Genomic DNA, 19,389 nt, shown 5'->3' with positions numbered 1-19,389 from the left:
AGATGGTACTAACGTCGCGTTGTCGTCCTGGAGAGGGGCCAGTCAGTGTGTAACTGGCTGACGTCGTCTCACAGACCTCTCTGCTCCAACGTTCCCGCCTGTCCGGCCGGCACTTGACGTTATGCCGGAATATAAGAAAAATCTAAAAATGTGACCTTTACACACATCCTACCTCCACCCCTGAACCCCACTAGTCAAGATTTTTTTTTAGTATGTTGTCCAGACAGTCCCCCCAAACAGTGTGCAAAATTTGCAAATACACGACTTTTTTTTCCCTCTGTAGTCACTTTTGGTCTTCGTTGACTGAACTATGAGCACTGCTTGAGGGTCTGGGTTCCACCAAATCGGTTTAAAGGAAGACCTCGAAGCAGTTCAAAGGCGTGATGCTACATTAGTTATTGGTAGGTTTGATCAACACGAGATTGTTATAGAGATACTTCGTTAGCTCAAATGGGAATCTCTGAAGGAAAGACGACGTTCATTTCGCGAAATACTATTGAGAAATTTAGAGAACAGGCTTTTGCAGCTGCCTGCAGAACGTTTCTACTGCCACCATCGTAAATTGCGCGTAGGACCGTGAAGACAAGATAAGACGAATTGGGGCTCGTATAGAGGCATATGGACATCTGATTTTCATTCGCTCCATTTGCGAGTGGACTGGGAAAGGAAATGACTACATAGTAGTGATACGTGTCACTCTCCACCACATACCGTACGGTGTCTGGCGGAATATTTATGTAGGTAAACATGTAAATGAAGGAATGTTTCAAAACACATACAGCACTCATAAAATCGATCCATAAAAAGGGAAGTCGATATGAACAAGATACGTAACTTATCTGCCAGTCATAAAAAATGCATCTGAAAGAATCTATGCAAAGATGCTAGTTGCATTTCTGATGAAATATGGGGTAATCAATAAAAGCCAGTTTGACTTCCACAAACTCAGTGAACCGTAATGCAATAATAGATCTCACTGAGAATGACATAGACATATCATAGACAACTTAGGCTCTAAAAATAAATGTGTAGGTGTATTTTCGGATCTAACAAAGGCACTTGACAACGTAAACCCGAAAAATTAGTAGCAGTTTTAGGTGCATATGGTATAAGAGGGAAGGTAGGAAAATGGATACTATCATATCTGAAGAACAGGAGCCGATACACAGCAATTACAAAAGCGTCAGAAGACAAAATAAAACTAAAGCGAGAAATCTGAACTTCTCTGTCCCATAAGAATTCATACTTTTCCCACAGCTATTTACTTTATACACAAGTCATATGCTAAACACAGCTAATTATAGCAACATAGTTATTACACAGATGAAGAAACTCTACTATTCAAGAACAATGAAACAGAAGATCTGTAAATAAAAGGCAGCTTAGAAATAAATAACGCTACCAAAGAATTACTGAAATATATTTGCATAGTAACATTGCTAATACGTTTTGATTAAGTTTCAGGTATTTTCATCGAGCTGTGCATTGCAGAAAACTCCACATTCACAAAATTCCCGGGGATATTAACTGATGAAAATGCAAACTGGGTCACGCTCATTGAATATATAAGTGTGATGTTCATCTGAAACCTGTATGCCCTGCACAAACGCAACTACCAAAAGGACACAAATACACTGAGGCGACGTAAGTCACGGGATAGTAACACAGCTACATCTTTCTACCTACATCGAAGTCATTCACGTCAAATTTGTAGTGATAAGCTGGTTACGCTGTGCTTAGAGTGGATAATGGACGACTAATCGAAACCGGTAACACTGAGCATCAAAATAAGCAGCTGATAGTCAGCTACAACGAAGTTTCACAATTACTTGACAGCTGTAAAGCCACACCTCATCACAAATTATATTATGAAAATGACGTGCAATGCACTAATTCACTGGACGTCAAGATATTGCAAATTTTTCAGAGAGGAATTTCAAAAATGAAGACTATGAAGTCGGTGTTTGACAGAAATTATCAATATTATGAAAGAAAAAAATAACAAAATGACAAAAATCTCATAAAAAATTTTTTATACGTACTGTTTCTACAGCATAATTTTTTTTTCTGTGCACTACGCTATGAGACAATTATAGTACTTTGTAAAACATGAGAAATAGCTAACGTAAATCACAATATATGTTTTTAGAAGGGAGAGAAAGGGATTCTAGAAGCATGTACACATTAAATGCACTGTCCCAGGAGGAAATGTCACTGTTCAGAGATATGACAGGAAAGATCATCCGAAGCAAAAAGAAACCTAGTCAACATGGGGTCTAAGATGCATACCTTGCCGCGCGGGGTAGCCACGCGGTCAGGGACACCTTGTCACGGTCCGCGCGGGTCCCCCCATCAGACGTTCGAGTCCTACCTCGGGCATTAGCATAAGTTAGTTTAAGTTTGATTCAGTAGTGCGTAAGCTTTGGTACCGATGACCTCAGCAGTTTGGTCTCATAAGACCTTACCACAAATTCCAAATGCATGCCTTAAGAGCTATGAGATCTTCAAAATTGTAAAACAAAATCTCTTCTACTGAAAGCACTCTGTTTTCCATATTTTGAAAGGTGGTAGTTATCAACACTTGTTCAGTAGAAGAGATGTGTTTCACAGTAGTGAAGATGTGTTTTAGAGCTCATGATTAATAGGTAAGTTTGTCTTGTTTTGGTCCAGACTACCACCTCTCTAAATGTGGTAAGCAAGAGAGTGAAGTGGAAGAGATTTGTTCCACAGTATTGAAGATGAAGAAGTTCCCATTTTATTTTTTATTTATTTATTTTTTTTTTTTTTTTGCTTCGAACGATAGTTAATGTCACATCCTGGAATAGTGACAAATCTTCCTGAAACATGCTTTATAAATGTAGCATAAGTGATGTAAGCAACATTCTAATTTAAATTGTTATAGGCCTAGAATACTGTAGTATATAATTGTAATTTGCTAATTGCTAGCTATTAGACAAATGTATACTTTTCCATGGTTGTGATACAAATCCGACTGGACCCAAAAAACATTACATTACATCACACCTTTGAATACATACACACATCAAAAATGTTTTGCATCATCACGGCTCCCAGAACTCCTTAAGGCAGATGTTGACTGTGGATATTGTATTACAGACACAGTCCGTTTGACTGTTCATGGATGTCACTAAACCCCCCCCAAATATGTAAACAAACATGCATGAGCGGCGCCCATTAGACGGACGGGATACGACAGCCGATCAGTTCCAGTCATTCCACCAGGAAGGAGGTACACGGCTTCTGTTGTCTGTAGTTCAACCATGCTTAGACGGTCAACACCGCGGTTCGAACGCGTCCGCTTTGTTACTTTGTACCAGGAAGGGCTCTCAATGAGGGAAGTGTCCAGGCGTCTCGGAATGAACCAAAGCGATGTTGTTCGAGCGTGAAGGAGATACAGAGAGACAGGAACTGTCGACGACACGCCTCGCTAAGGCCGCCCAAGGGTTACTACTGCAGTGGATGACCGCTACCTACGGATTATGGCTCGGAGGAATCCTGACAGTGACGTCCACATGATGAATAATGCTTTCCGTGCAGCCACAGGAAGTCTGTTACGACTCAAACTGTACGCAATAGGCTACATGATGCGCAACTTCACTCCCGACGTCCATGGCGAGGTCCACCTTTGCAACCACGACACTATGCAGCGCAGTACAGATGGGCCCAACGACATGCCGAATGGACCGCTCAGGATTGGCATCATGTTCTCTTCACCGATGAGTGTCGCATACGCCTTCAACCAGGCAATCGTCGGAGACGTGTTTGGAGGCAATCCCGTGAGGCTGAAAGCCTTAGACACACTGTCCAGCGAATGCAGCAAGGTGGAGCTTCCCTGGTGTTTTGTGGTGGCATTACATGGGGCCGACGTACGCCGCTGCTGGTCATGAAAGGCGCCCTAATGGCTGTACGATACGTGAGTGCCATCCTCCGACAATCATATCAGCAGCATATTGGGGAGGCATTCGTCTTCATGGACAACAATTCGCGTCCCCATCATGCACATCTTAGAATTACTTCCTTCAGGAAAACGACAGCACTCGAATAGAGTGGCCAGCATGTTCTCCAGACATGAACCCTATCGAACATGCCTGGGATAGACTGAAAAGGGCTGTTTATGGACGACGTGACTCATAAAATACTCTGAGGGATCTACGCCGAATCGCTGTTGAGCAGTGGGACAATCTTGACCAACAGTGCCATGATGAACTTGTGGATGGTATGCCACGACGAACACAGGCACGTGCATCAATGCTAGAGGATGTACTGTTGGGTACTAGAGGTACTGGTGTGTAAGCAATCTGGACCACCACCTCTGAAAGTCTCACTGTAAGTTGGTACAACATGCAATGTGTGGTTTTCATGAACAACAAAAAGGGCAGAAATGATGTTTATGTTGATCTCTATTCCAATTTTCTGTACAGGTTCCGGAACTCTCGAAACCGAGGTGATGCAAAACCTTTTTTGATGTGTGTAGATGAATATCTGCATAAAAGAGAAGCATTTTTCTCTTCGGCACTGATTTTCAGTTCTCTTTTTTCGAAGGGCTGCATGGTGATTCATTAGTAGCGCTGGATCTGGAATACGCCATTTCACAAGCTTCAACCTGCATCACATTTCTTGTCTAGTATTTAATGCCTGAGTCTGCAGCGTTGGTTGTTACTCAATACACATTGTGTTATACCTGCACATTACGATTTTAAAATATTACATTAATCTTTCTTGACACGTGTTTAGCACAAGATGCCAATTCTGACTCATAAACTTCCAAATCTGCAACAAAACCATGGGCGTTCGGTTGAAACACAGTTCCCATAATTTGACCATGTTTCTAACTAAGCAAGAGTAACGCACATATATTCTCTGCAGACCTTCTGAAAAGAGAGTTTGTGGTATCCTTGGAGGATTGTTTCAACTTAGTACAGAAATCAGTATTTCGTACATAGCCGTCATCCGATTTCCTTTGATATGAATGCAAGCACAATTACTACTCATCCTCTGCGTTGTGGGGATCGCTTTGCGACCATTCTGTGCGCCATGTGAACAGAAAAAAGGAGAAATATAAGCGTTGAGCGGCTCACCGTCAGCCACAGCAATAAAAATGAAACATATAGCAATAAATAGAGAGACAAAATGGTATCCAATCTATCGGAAAGCCCGAGCTTGTTTATTAATGCGGAAATGCCTGCGAAAAAACGGTTGCTGTGTACCGCCAATAAATTCAGTTATTTAGAGCGCGAGTTATATATTTTTTTCATTCTGGGTAAAAGCTTCCGCCACAGGCAGTCTGTCATTTAAAGTGAAGCACGGATGTACAAATTGAATGAAACACTGATATTCTACATATTTCACAGCATTTAGTACCAAATCTATAAACAAGCTCTTATTGATAGTCCTTGACAAGGAAGATCCCCCTCTCTTTTCTCGAGGTGCTGATATAACAGCGAAAGTACTTTTCATTAGTATGGGTTCGCTAGTTTATATTCCGCACTCGAGAATTCTAAGATAACGTGAAAGACCAAAAGAATGAACGTAGTCCCACAGGACAACAGCAGCGCAGCCGCACCTTTAGTCTGTGGCCTCGATTGCTCTTTCAAGTTCTGTATTATCCTTGAAATAGGTGCGCCCGTTGCTGAAGAATACGTAGCGTTTCAGCTAGAGTTTAGTGGTTTCTGTTGACACAGTTTGTTACGAGATTTTCTGACATTCTTAAATCTTTGCTATTTACGAAATGAAGATGTCATTTTTTCAGTTAGACTGTATTTACGTACATTATTTCTCCGCTACACAGTTATTTGCGGCTTAATATATAGGTGTATAAAGAGCGCATCTCGTAACCACTGCGAAACGGGAACATACTGGTGTGACGGTAATTTAATTGAAAGGTAGTTACCTAGAGCATGATGCCACGTGTACACGAATGGCAGCGCATACACATGATGAGCTGCCGTTCGTTTTGATTTACAGATTTTTTTCGTGATTTGGCAGTTGATACTCTTAAGGCAGGAAAAATACGCAAAGATATAACGTTGAACAAAGAATAAACCTTAACTCGGACTGATAATATCAGGTTTCTGCGTGCGTTTACACATTCTTACACCAAAACAAAATATAATAAAATCAACAAAATAATAAAAATAAAAGTATTTTTAAAAATATGGTTTTGGAAAATGAGAACAATCAAAAACTTAAAAGTTTCACTTATAGTATAGGCGATGTAAATAGTCCAGTTAATTTTGGACGTGTCTGGTCAGAACGGTGGACTTGCGCCATTTCCCTTTTATTCTGCAGCATGTGCACATCTTATAAAGATGACTATTTTATTCGCCATGCAGGATCATTCTTTTGCAAGCCAGGATACGAAGAGGCTGACAATTTTTGGATCCGTTTCATGTATAGTTCCCACTATAGTACGTCCTAATAACTGCAAATAATGAGCTGTTGATGCAACTTTTACTTATGCAACCGGTCCTTTTCCTTTATTATTACCGTCATCCTGCGAGGCTACGATCTAAGCCCCGTCTTGCTCACGGTCATGTTTGTAAACTGCATACTGTCTTTGCCTTGGTATTTACGAGTGCATGTCACTGCGTGGCTACAGCTAATGATGCTTTCCAATGCATATTCCAGCTTTTTTACGTTTTGAACGATCTGAAGGCGGTCGCAAAAACAAACTGAAACTAAATATCGTACTTCAGTTGTAATAGGAAGACAGCTGTTTAGGCACTAGCAGTTTTTTGCTTTAAACTTTTCTATTTCATAAACAACATTGAGACCGCTGTCTCCTCCCCGACAATATCAGGCTTCGCTGACAGGGAGGGTGCAGTATGGTATCTTGGATGGAGGAAAATCTCCAGGTGTGGACACTAGGGAAATCTGTCGGGACACTTCCTGGTCATGTTGTGTACTGATGGCCTTGCACACAGTACTAATAGTGACACCAGACTTCTAGCAAATGATACATTTATCTACATTGAAAGAAACTGCATAAATATTCAGTCAGATCTTAATAAGATTTTGAAGTGGCACAAAGATTGGTAATTTGTTTTAAATGTTCGGAAATGTAAAACTGTGCACCTCATAAAACGATAAAAAGGGATTATTTTATGACTATAATGTCAATGAATCACAGTTGGAATCGGCCAACGCATACAAATACCTGGGTGTGACACTTTGAAGGGATATGAGGTAGAATGATCACACAGCAGTCGTGGATACAACAAGTGGCAGACTTCGGCTTAGTGGTAGAATATTGGGGATATGCAAAGCAGGCTGCTCACAAATCACTCTTGCGACCCGTTCTAGAATATTGCTTACATGTGTGGGACCCATATCTAATACGACTAACAGGCGATGTTGAATGTAGATAGAGAAGGGCAGCACGAATCATGACTGCTTTGTTTGACCCGTGGGAAAATGGCACCAAGGTACTGAAGAACCCAGAGGGCCATTCTTGAAGATAGACGTAAACTATCAAGAAACTTCTTTAAATGACGACTCCAGGAATATACTACAACGCCCTACATATTACTCACACAGGGATACAGGGATCCTAAGGACAACATTACATTAATTACAGCACGCATAGAGGTATTTTAACAATCAGTCTTCTTACTGCCGGTACGTGAATGGAGCGGGAAGTAAACCTAATAATTGGTACAACTGGACGTGCCCTTTGCCACGCACTTCAGAGTAGTTTGCAGAGTACAGATGTAAATTATTTGTTTTATGAAGGATCTGGAGCTTATTCTTGATGGTTCTGGAGTTACGTTTGTTGTTTATGAGATTCAGAGCGAAGTCACTCGTAGAATTATCGTTAGGTTTCGTGTGTTCCTTACAATGTGGCGTTTATGTAATGTGTTCTTTACACAGCTCCACCAGCTTAAAAAGCCTTAACTAGTTCTGTGACGAAGAATACATCTAAATAAATACAGCACAGGTAGAAAAATGCCACAGTCTTTCAGTCAGCTCATAACTACGGTGCCTATTGTGTAGAAGACTGTTATTTAACATTAACTGTTTTTTCTGCATCTGCTTGGCAGAACATGATAATAGTATTAAAAAGGATAACGCTTCTTAATGTTATGCAAAATTGTATTTATTTGGTCACGAATGGGCTTCCGGCTTCTCAGGCCATCTTCAGCTGACAACTGACTGACACAAACACAGTTAACGTCATGTGCGACTTACAAAGATCTTATTTGTACAGAACATGCAAAAATGACAAAGCGTTTACATAAGAAAACTTCATAATAAAAATTATATTAATTAAAAAAGTGGTAAACAAAGTTCCGTTCTATGCTTCATCGCTTTGTATCTTTTCCATTATCCAAATCAGCCTTTCTAACAGAACTGCAAACCGTCAAACAAATCTCCTCCAACAATGGCTGTAGCGCTGCTTGATTGATAATATTCTACGAAAGAAGGAAATGAGTAAACTTTCACCACTCCTGTGCGCTGGCCAACAGCAGTCGCTCAATAGTTTCAAACCCTGATGCAAAATTCCATTTATTGACATCATTTCAGGCATAAAAAAGTTAATGTCTTGCAACTACAGACCGCATTTTGTAGTACCAATGAAGTATCAAAATTTTTATTTAATGGTAAAGACAAAACTCAGCTCTTGGCACACAGTGGGGTACATAAAATCTCTTGCAAGCAGTATGGAAAAGCGTATATTTGCCAGTCAGACAGAGCTGTGACAATTAAGCTACGTGAACAAGAGGAATACTGGTGATTGAGGAAGAATGATTCAACATTTCCTGATCATCTTTTAGCAGAAAATCATCCATATGCTGTAGAATGCGAAGTTTTACATTCTATCGAAAACAGCAGAAAGATGACCCGATTGGAAATAATGGAATCAACGAACATATGGTACAAAATATCAGCCTAGTATTAAATGAGCAGACTCAGGATCCATTTTGCCCTTTGTTAAATTAAGCTTTCGTTACAAATAATATAATGTAACTGTAAATTCGTTTGCATTGTTTGTTATACATATCTCTACATAAAAATATTTTACCCACATTTTCGTTAATGTAATTTTTATTTTACACTACTGGCCATTAAAATTACTACACCACGGGAAAAAAAATGAAATGATCGTATGGCATTGTTGGCCGGGAGGCCCCATGTGGAGAAGTTCGGCCGCCGTATAGCAAGTTCTTTATAGTTGACGCCACTTCGGCGACTTGCGAGTCAATGATGATGAAAGCCACACAACACCCAGTCATCACGAGGACCCGGGACCCCGTGCGCAGGAAGCAAGAACGCTACCACAAGACCACGAGCTGCGGAGATGACGTGCTACAGACGCGAAATTTGACAGGGAGAAGATGCTGTGATATCCAAATGATTAGCTTTTCAGAGCATTCACACAAGGTTGGCGCCGGTGGCGACACCTAAAACGTGCTGACATGCGGAAAGTTTCCAACTGATTTCGCAAACACAAACAGCAGTTGATCGGCGTTGCCTGGTGAAACGTTGTTGTGATGCCTCGTGTAAGGAGGAGAAATGCGTACCATCACCTTTCCGACTTTGATAAAGGTCGGATTGCAGCCTATCGCAATTGTGGTTTATCGTATCGCGACATTGCTGCTCGCGTTGGTCGAGATCCAATCACTGTTGGCAGAATATGGAATCGGTGGATTCAGGAGGGTAATACGGAACGCCGTGCCGGATCCCAACGGCCTCCTATCACTAGCAGTCGAGATGACAGGCATATTATCCGCATGGCTGTAACGGATCGTGCTGCCACGTCTCGATCCCTGAGTCGACAGATGGGGACAACAACCATCTGCTCTGAGCACTATGGGACTTAAACATCTGAGGTCATCAGTCCCCTAGAACTTAGAACTACTTAAACCTAACTAACCTAAGGACAACACATAAATCCATGCCCGAGGCAGGATTCGAACCTGCGACCGTAGCGGTAGCGCGGTTCCAGACTGAATCGCCTAGAACTGCTCGGCCACACCGGCCGGCACGAACAGTTCGACGACGTTTGCAGCAGCATGGACTATCAGCTCGGAGACCATGGCTGCGGTTGTTTCCGGCGCAAAGAGGTGCACCCAGCTATCGTCCCCCGTAACGATCCATGACGAAAAAGCCTCTCCATCGATCTCAAAAACGCTCCAACAATTCATATGAAATTGCCTTCCTTTGAATCTTGTGGTCCGCTGTGACAATTCGTGGAACCTATCGTGAGTATCTCTTTGAATATCCGAGAGTCTCGATCATTGCAGACGCACTTCCAGTGTTTACCGACAACTGTAGAGTCAATTATCGAGTTGTGATGCGCTGGTCGGCACTAATAATGGCATCCGCACGATTCAGCATGTCTGGATCAGTGGCTGTGATAGGACGTCCCGAGCGTGGCTGGTCGTGGACCTCTGTTTCTGCACTTCCTGAGTCTGTAACTTTCTTTACTCATCGCCCAATTGTGCTCCTATGAACTGCATCATCGCCATACACTGCACACAAACGTTTATGGATGTTCACCACGGTTTCTTTTTCTGCAAACAAGAATTCAATAACAGCATGCTGCTTGTAACGCGATTCTGCCAGAATGGTTCGAAACTTCACCGACGCACGGAGCAGACATCAAATGTGAAGTACTAACAAGGACGTTTGTCTATGTATATTAACGGCTTTTTTTTTAATGAGGTGCATCACTTATTCAACGACCCTCGTAATTACGCCACGAGAAATGATTTACGACTCTGAACCTGCAAGTTCTGGTTGTAAACATTAACGAAAAAGAATTTCGGCATCAGAAGTTTTTTTTCTTTACTAATATCTCTTGCACCAACTTTTCATATCGGTATGTGAATGTTTCGATTTCCTACCATGGGCTAAGTGAGCATCAACGAATAGCACGAGACAAGGAAAGTCACATATTAGGAGAAATACGTAACTTCCCCCAAAATAATTTCTCTAGGTTTCGCTGTCACGATGAATGTTTCCAGGGACAACATTTCCACAAAGTGGAGTACTTGACGAAAATGACGTCTTTCAAGGAACGTGTTTTCGCTTATTTAGAGCTGAACCACAGCTGGTAGGGGTGAGAAATTCATAAAAAGAATCCAATCATTTGTCCCGAATTAACATTAATAAGGAGATGAAGCTTACACTTTAGGGTCCTATCGAAGCACGAATTTAGAGATTAACTTCTGCACCTCAGATGAGTCAGAGAAGACACAGCAGAGGTAAATCTGTACAACTAGACTGAGTTATAAACTCATGAGTTACAAAAGAACATCCCTATTCGTTGATAATAGAAACCTCAATTAATTCACTTTTTATTTTTTTGCCTAAAGTAGGAAACATGAACCGCGCGCGCGCGCGTGTTTGTGTGTGTGTGTGTGTGTGTGTGTGTGTGTGTGTGTGTGTGCAGACTGGTAACGAAGAAAGGTGCAAGCATACGGAATAGTTTCCTAAATATGTGTGTGGCCCGAAGGCTTCTTAAGTAACAGAACGAAGTATGTTACCCTCAACGGCAAGTGTTCATCAGAGACAAGGGTATCGGCAGCAGTGCCACAGGGAAGTGTGATAGGACCGCTGTTATTTTCTATATAAGTAAATGATCTGGCAAGCAGGGTAAGCAGCAGTCTCTGGCTGTTTGCTGATAATACTGTGGTGTATGAGAAGATGTCTTGTCGGAGGATATACAGTAGAGCGTCGATTATCCGAACGTTGGTCAACCGAACGACTGCTTAACCGAACTGTGTACTCGCTCACACCTGTTACTCTCCCACCCTACCGTCCATCATCCCCCTCACTCCCAAACCAAGTTTCCCACATTAGTCGCCGCACTGGGCCACCGCTGGCGGAATGTTGCTTCTAATGGGGCCTTCACAAGGCGCTGCTGACCGGCCAAACCGCCAGTCGCTGTATTTCAACAATCAGCACACTTCTGTCGGCTTGGCACTGGCGGTAGAAGAAGTAGCGGCAGTATCAAAGCTGTTCACAGCAACAGCTGCGCCAGCTTAGAGTTGAGGCGTGCCGCTCCGCGCAGGTTGAAGGATTGCGCGCCCCCAACAAGAGCTTCTCATGGTGCAAACAGTCACCTTCTGTTCTCTGTTACGACCACTTATGTGCTGCTGCGTGAAGAAGTGAACTTGACGATACAAACGCTTAAACGTAACCGTGTTGTCCTTTCTATGAGGGACATGTACGAGATTATTACTATATATTCCTACTGAAGTTGCCTTTGTATGTTACTTTGTAATACTAAAAGAGATGCCTGTTTTTATGAATAAATTTACTGTACAGTACTTCTTTTTGGCAAATAAACATGTACAGTTCGATTATCCGAACAAACCAGTTTTCCAAACACCATGTCCCCCAATTACTCCGGATAATCGACGCTCTACTGTAACATGATTTAGACAAGATCTGTTCGTCGTAAACGGAGCTCGACAGCGGGAGGGGAGGCAGGAGCGTGGACGCTGTGATGGACTGGAAACTGTGGCTGTAGGGATCGTCAGACTTCCAGTCGTACCCTGCCATCTGGCCTTCGCTCTGGAAAACGCCCAGAATGGTACGCGTCTGCCTCCTGAGACCAATAGCCAGGTGTAGAAAGCGTCGGCTGCTGTGGCGTGATCGGGTTCAGCTTCATCAGTAGAACGAGAGGAACCGAAGAAGGCGAAGGCTCCGTCTCCGTGGGGTTGCCCTGCGGTGTTCTGATGACACCCTCTTGGGGCTGCTGTGGCCGCGCAGTCCTCGGGATCGGTGAATCTGGGCGAAGAAATACAGAAGGATCACCGTGCACATGACAGTGCCGAATTTAATTGTGATGTCGGCGCTGCAATCCGTCTGGGCTTGAAAAGAGATACATACGTGTGCCAAGTCGACGAACCATCTCGTCTCGCGCCCACCGTCTGCTGCTGCTGAAATCCCTGAAATACACAATATCATGCGGCGCGAAGGGATACTTGCGACCTTCCTTCGACACCGGATGCTAAGGAGGGTGGAGCAGGTGGGGCAGTGTCCGATGGCGGCGGCCGTGTAGCAATTCCACCGGCGATTGTCCATCTCGTGGGTGCGAACGATATGAGGCGAAAAAAAGTTGCAATGCTTGATCCCTGGTGTGTGCGGTGCGAAGTTTTGTCATCTGCTGCTTGAAGGTTCTGACAAAACGTTCCACTTCGCCGTTGGGCTGTGGATGAAACGCTGCACTATCGAGCTGTTGAATGCCATTGCGTTCACAGAATGTTTCAAATTCATTTGGCTTGAACTGAGGGCCATTGTCCGACACTATGAATTCAGGCAAATCTTCGAGGCAAAAAATAGAGGACAACTCCTGAACTGTGCTACGTGACATTGTCGAGTTCACTGGCACAGCAAAAGGAAACTTGCAATACGAGTCAACCACAATCAACCAACGAGTGTTCCAAAAAGGTCCTGCAAAGTCTATGTGCACACACTGCCATGGTGAGTGCGACTTAGGCCAAGCAGAGAATGTTTGTGGTGCAGTGGACTGATTTTCCGCGCATGCGTCACACTGTGACGTCATCCGTTCTATTTTTAAAAAGTTTTTGGAATCAACACATGTGACTATCCACTGTCATTTCTCCCGGGGTGCCAAACATTCACGTACAAAATGCCCAGGCTGATTACAACGATAACAAGTATCCGACTTTATGGGTTTACGCTCTATCAAACTTTCTCTACAGACAGGTTTCTCACCTACTAAGCTAGAATCATTAGGAATAGCGCCCCGCCTCTCATCGCTAAATCGAAATTTCTCAATCTCGGTAAATAACCCATCAAGGTCCGAAAAACTTTGCGGCTTCTCTACCAAAAGCATTCGCAACCGATCCACAGCACACATTTCTTCGATAATATTGTTAACAACTTCCAGTTCGGGAACATTAGGATACTACGCTGTAACTGTCATTCTGATTTCCTCAATATACCGGGCCAAACTCTCCTCAGGACCCTGGACACGATAAACATACCGACTAATGAGTTCATAACGAAACCTGCTAGACAAACTATTTGCTAACAACTTTTGCCTAAGCCCGCTGCAATAGCGTTAGCAATTACTCGGCTAAGTTTGGCTTGGGCTATATAGCCTGAGAAATGGCAGTATCAGCAACTTATAACACCCTCCCCTGATTCTGCAAATGAACTGTTAACCACAACAAGTCAACAATTTGCTCATTCGTGTCCATACCCAACTTGGAAATGCCCTGAATTATAGTCAGAAGAGAATTAGACAACTTACTAAATAAATTCCAATTATGACAATTATCCCCCTCTACAGTACCAACTACCGTAGAACTGTAACTTTCCCTGGGATCAGAACCGTCTTCCTTGGCCGCATTCACTTGCCAGTTCAAGAGACCCCCGTCAAGCTGAAGCTTTATTGCTTTATCCTTCAATCTTTCAATGACAGATTTCTGCTTAGTGTCTGAATAAATTGCCCTAAGGTCGCCGTCGCGATTAACAAGATGATTTATTTGCGCTTGAACGCGAAACACTTATGCGCGTGAAGGCACAATGGCCTGCAATAATTGAAGGTTGGCCTGCAAGCTGTTGGCCTGCAAGCTGCGGAGTCTGTCGCAAACAAACCAAGCGTCACATACCTCGCCTAAGGTGTCCCTGTTGACAACCAGCGCACGACTCAGCGACCCGCGCAGGCCCTGCGCAACTCCAGCCACGCTACCTTCCTGATTTTCCCCCACATACAGCCAGCTCATAGTGAATTTGTGGTTTTGTCAAATAAGAAATTCCGACCACCGGTCGAGGGTCCGTGATCCACCTTCGTTAACATATACGCATGAAACCAAAAACATCCAAACAGTAATTTGTTTCACACAAATTTACCCTAACCACTAGAGAGGATCATAACTCTGCCACTCGTTTGTAACCACGCTCTGCTACCATTTAATTGCGGTAGGGAGCTGGTGTTGTGTGTAAAGGTACTGAGCCACAATGAATTTACTACCGTTTCTAAAAACACTAATGAATTTACTTTTGCCGGCCGGGGTAGCCGAGCGGTTTTAGGCACTACAAAAATGGTTCAAATGGCTCTGAGCACTATGGGACTCAACTGCTGTGGTCATAAGTCCCCTAGAACTTAGAACTACTTAAACCTAACTAACCTAAGGACAGCACACAACACCCAGCCATCACGAGGCAGAGAAAATCCCTGACCCCGCCGGGAATCGAACCCGGGAACCCGGGCGTGGGAAGCGAGAACGCTACCGCACGACCACGAGATGCGGGCTTTAGGCACTACAGTCTGGAACCACCCGACAGCTACGGTCGCAGGTTCGAATCATGCCTCGGGCATGTATGTGTGTGACGTCCTTAGGTTAGTTAGGTTTAAGTAGTTCTAAGTTCTAGGGGACTGATGACCTTAGAAGTTAAGTTCCATAATGCTCAGAGCCATTTGAACCATTTGAATTTACTTTTAAAAGCAAACCTCCAAGAACAACACTAACTGAAAAGACTAAATTTCAATAGCCAATTGATGGCAAACACCTCAAAAGGGCAACAGTATAAAATCGTGATACTAGCAAACAGGTATTTATAGACATGCCTCAGAAATAAGTTACTAGATTCAACAATTTTCACTGACTAGAAAGTACAATTCGTAAATCAGAGAATTACATCTGCATTATCTACCCTTAGATTCTAAAATCAGTTAGGAACAGTGACAGCCGAAAGCCCCCACACATGACAGAAAGAAACCTTCACAAATACCACATTTATGTAAAAAAAATGCAAATGTGTGTGAATTCCTAAGGGACCAAACAGTTGAGGCCATCGGTCCCTTGACTTACACGCTAGATAAAGCAAGTTACGTTGAGAACGACACACACACCCATGCCCGAGGGAGGACTCGAATCTCCAGCGGAAGTGGCCGAGCAATCCGTGACATGGCGCCTAAACCGCGGGGACACTCCGCGCGAACACATTTACATACATACAAACGGGCTATCAGGATACGGAGTCAAAATGGCCACCACACGACACCGAGTGACTGTGATTTCTCGTAAAATCCAAGACCCATTGACAAACGCTTGCTTAGAGAGCGCCGAGGGAAGGATGTAACAAAGATTACTCGTAGTCGGAAACCCACGGGTATCATCCAGCAGACGCCACCGCGTGCAGTACTTGCAAAGGTCAGGCAGGACTCCAACCCGGCACCACAATGGACACAAACTGCTTGCAACTTCAGTAGCGGACTACACGCCGATTACTGTGCGTCCTGCTGAAATAGCTTTTAATGAGCTATGTTCACGGCTGCGACCAACAATCGAACCCGCCAAACCCGCAGTGAGCTAAGGCACCACCGTTGCCAACGGACCACAGCAGACGCTTGGCCTCACTTGAGCTCTGTGTCGCCCATGTCACACTGTCCTCTATCTAGGTCGCCGCAGCCCCCAACTACCTTCGCCTCCTCTCCGACTTGCCCTCTACCGGCGACAGTTGCGCTCCATGCGGTCTTGCGACAAGAGGGATTCCAACTCGGCGGGAATTACGCGAAATTAAACGCGGGCGCACGGCACAAAAATGTTCAAATCTCAATCAGCTTCCGTGGCCTGTGCTATTATCCTATAGTTCAGAGGAAAAAGTTCAAGCAATTCAGAAGCCTGAGCTTCGATGTGACAAGATGCAGCAGAAGCATCTGTATCAGGGCCAAAATCCAATACGTAGTGAAACTGATGGGAAAATGGAAAAGCTTCCAGTATCTGCAGCTAGAATTAATTGTTCAGTAATGCGACAGGGAATATAAAGACAGTCTAGATTTCTCCAATCATTTCCCTCGCGGTCTGTTTCCTCGTTACACGGCTACCATACCCTGCTCCTTGTGGCGATGGACGGCGTACAGTGCTCGCTGCTCGCAGACGTGCGCTCACAATCTGCTCTCGCAGCACATTTTCTGGGTAGTTTTGTCACAGAGTGTGGCGGCCGAAATCCTGTCAGCTCTGGGAAACAGCTTCGTGGCAGATCTGACGAAAGAGTGCTCGGCTTGTGCACGTACAAGTGTTTCGGAGCACATAGTTAATCACCTATGTTGAACATGGGACTCTCTAGGAAGCGATCCTTAAGTGTTCTCTTGTTGATCCTACCATATCGTCAGTTACGACTGCAATGGGCATGGTGCCATCTATACTGGACAAAGGATCAATGGAAATATGTCACCAGGGCGGATGGCTTACGTTTCAAAATCCGATCGATGGTAGTGTCTAGATACGCCGTCATCCAGGCAAATGCTGTTCGAAGCACTCAAAGCGCCACGGACGCATGCCAGTGGGAGTAGTATTCCGCTACGAGTGTTGTATTTCCAACCATCGACGTCTTGCTTGATGTCTTCCCCTATGTCGACCGCGTCTTCTAGCAGGGCGACTGTCCGCGTCACAAGGGCAGAATCCTGTTCTAATGAGCCGAGGAGGACGATACTGAAAATACGTTGATGCCTTAGCCACCAAAGTCGCCCAATCTGAACCAGATAAGAAACCTCAGGGATGCTATTTGCCGGTAGCTGCGCACCCACAATTTACGAGAATTGCGTGCCCTGTGCGTGATCGTGACAGAAAAAGATAATATGCTCCTGACAAATTTTTCGCCATAAGTACCGGTTGCCGTGCAGGTGTAAGTACAAAATTTATTCAAGAAATTAGTTCCAATCGGTGGGCGGCAACTCCCTGTCAGCTCAGCCCCTTGCACTAGCGTAGTCGTGGAGACTAAAGCCATCGGTACACGCACTGTGCGTTAGGACGTCATCGTTTCACGTGCCGAGTTCAACAGGCGGCTGAACACTCAGAAACAGAGTAGCGCTCTACTAAAAATGCGCTTCGGTGGTTTTGGTACACTACGTAAATGACGTAGCAAATGGCAGGATTATCGGTAGTATTGGCAGGAAAAGAAACATATATGGATGTGTAAGAAAGAAACTGGGAGCCGACGATTTCTCTTGGTTTCTTTGGCTTTTGTTTAGCAAGATTAGAACCACATCTCATTCAGCGTTTGTCCATTGCTCATATTGTGGCCTTACAGCATATAAGTCGTATTTTGTAAGTATTTTTCATGTAAACAAAGCAATTACTTTTGATGCAAGTACAGTTTACGTGCACATTACTCAATAGGACGTTCTTTATCATGAGCAAAGGCAAGAGTTTCCTGTTATTATTGCTAAATGTGTACGTTGTTTATGCATAACTGAAACATGTTTTATATAAGTTTGACGAAGTAATGAAGCGACGTTTGATTTTTTTGGGGGGGTTTTTTTCTATTTTACCTTTTTGTTGCAAAAGTTACGTTTTATATCGCGACATGATAATTCTGTATTTTTTCTTTATTTTTACTACGACATCCCTCTGCTTCACGTTAGAAATCAACAGTTTTCGAATAAAAGCTGCATTAAACATTGACAGTTTCAGTTTTGCTACGAATTGTTCTTATGTAACAGCTGGAGGATAACTATATAGAACAAAAATCTTCTATAGGTTACCCATTTCTTTATATATGCTCCCTCAGTTTCTAGACGGTTCACTGCTTCCGGTTTTTAGGGGAATCTATGAAGATACTGATCGCAGGCGTAAATGAAGCGATCTTTGAGGCAATGCCTGATAGGTATGCAACACACCCAATGTACAAGCAACGTAGGAACGACATTAACTGACCGAAGCCAGTAGCAAAACTACCATAGAGTACCGTTGCTTATGGTAGTGTATGGTAGTAACTACCATAGAGTACCGCTGCTTATGGTGGTATATGGTAGTTTTACAACTCTACTCAGAAACGATGTGGCTTGTGTATATGGTGCGCGTGTCTCAACGTGGTATAAGCAGTAGAAGCGCGCTCCAGCTGCAGTTGTCGCCTGTATCTGGTTCGTAAAGCACACCGTTATTTTTACGAAATTAATGGACGTAAAATTCCCACATCGGCTTTATTAAAACGCAAATTTCCTGCCTTGTTCAAATGCTGGTCACGTTATTCTGTCTGTAGTGCACGTAAATAAAAACTTCGATATACTTGAATTTTTTGCAAGGCAAATAGGAAAGCCCCATAAGTTCCACGTTAGAAGGACATCAGCGTACAACAATTCCATTTCAAATAGTGCGATGGAAATTTACAATAGTCTTCCATATAGGATAAAAATTACTTCATTATTGTTAGTTTTTTAGTGACACCCTAAGGTTATTTTTATTTGATCGCTATTACTATTCAGTAGCAAAATCTTCAGAAAATTTGAAATACAAGACTAAACGAGAAAGCGCTAAATGTACCACTGCAAGTGGTGCGTGCTTTCTTGTAGATAAAGTTAGTCGAACACACACACTCCTGAGAGAGAGCTCACTCATACTTACTTAACATCGAATGTTGTAGAACACTCTTGCATAAATCTAA

The sequence above is a fragment of the Schistocerca serialis genome, chromosome 8 (genome assembly GCF_023864345.2).
Source record: "Schistocerca serialis cubense isolate TAMUIC-IGC-003099 chromosome 8, iqSchSeri2.2, whole genome shotgun sequence".
NCBI classification, from domain to species: Eukaryota; Metazoa; Arthropoda; class Insecta; order Orthoptera; family Acrididae; genus Schistocerca; species Schistocerca serialis.
Note: the sequence above shows the minus strand (reverse complement) of the source record.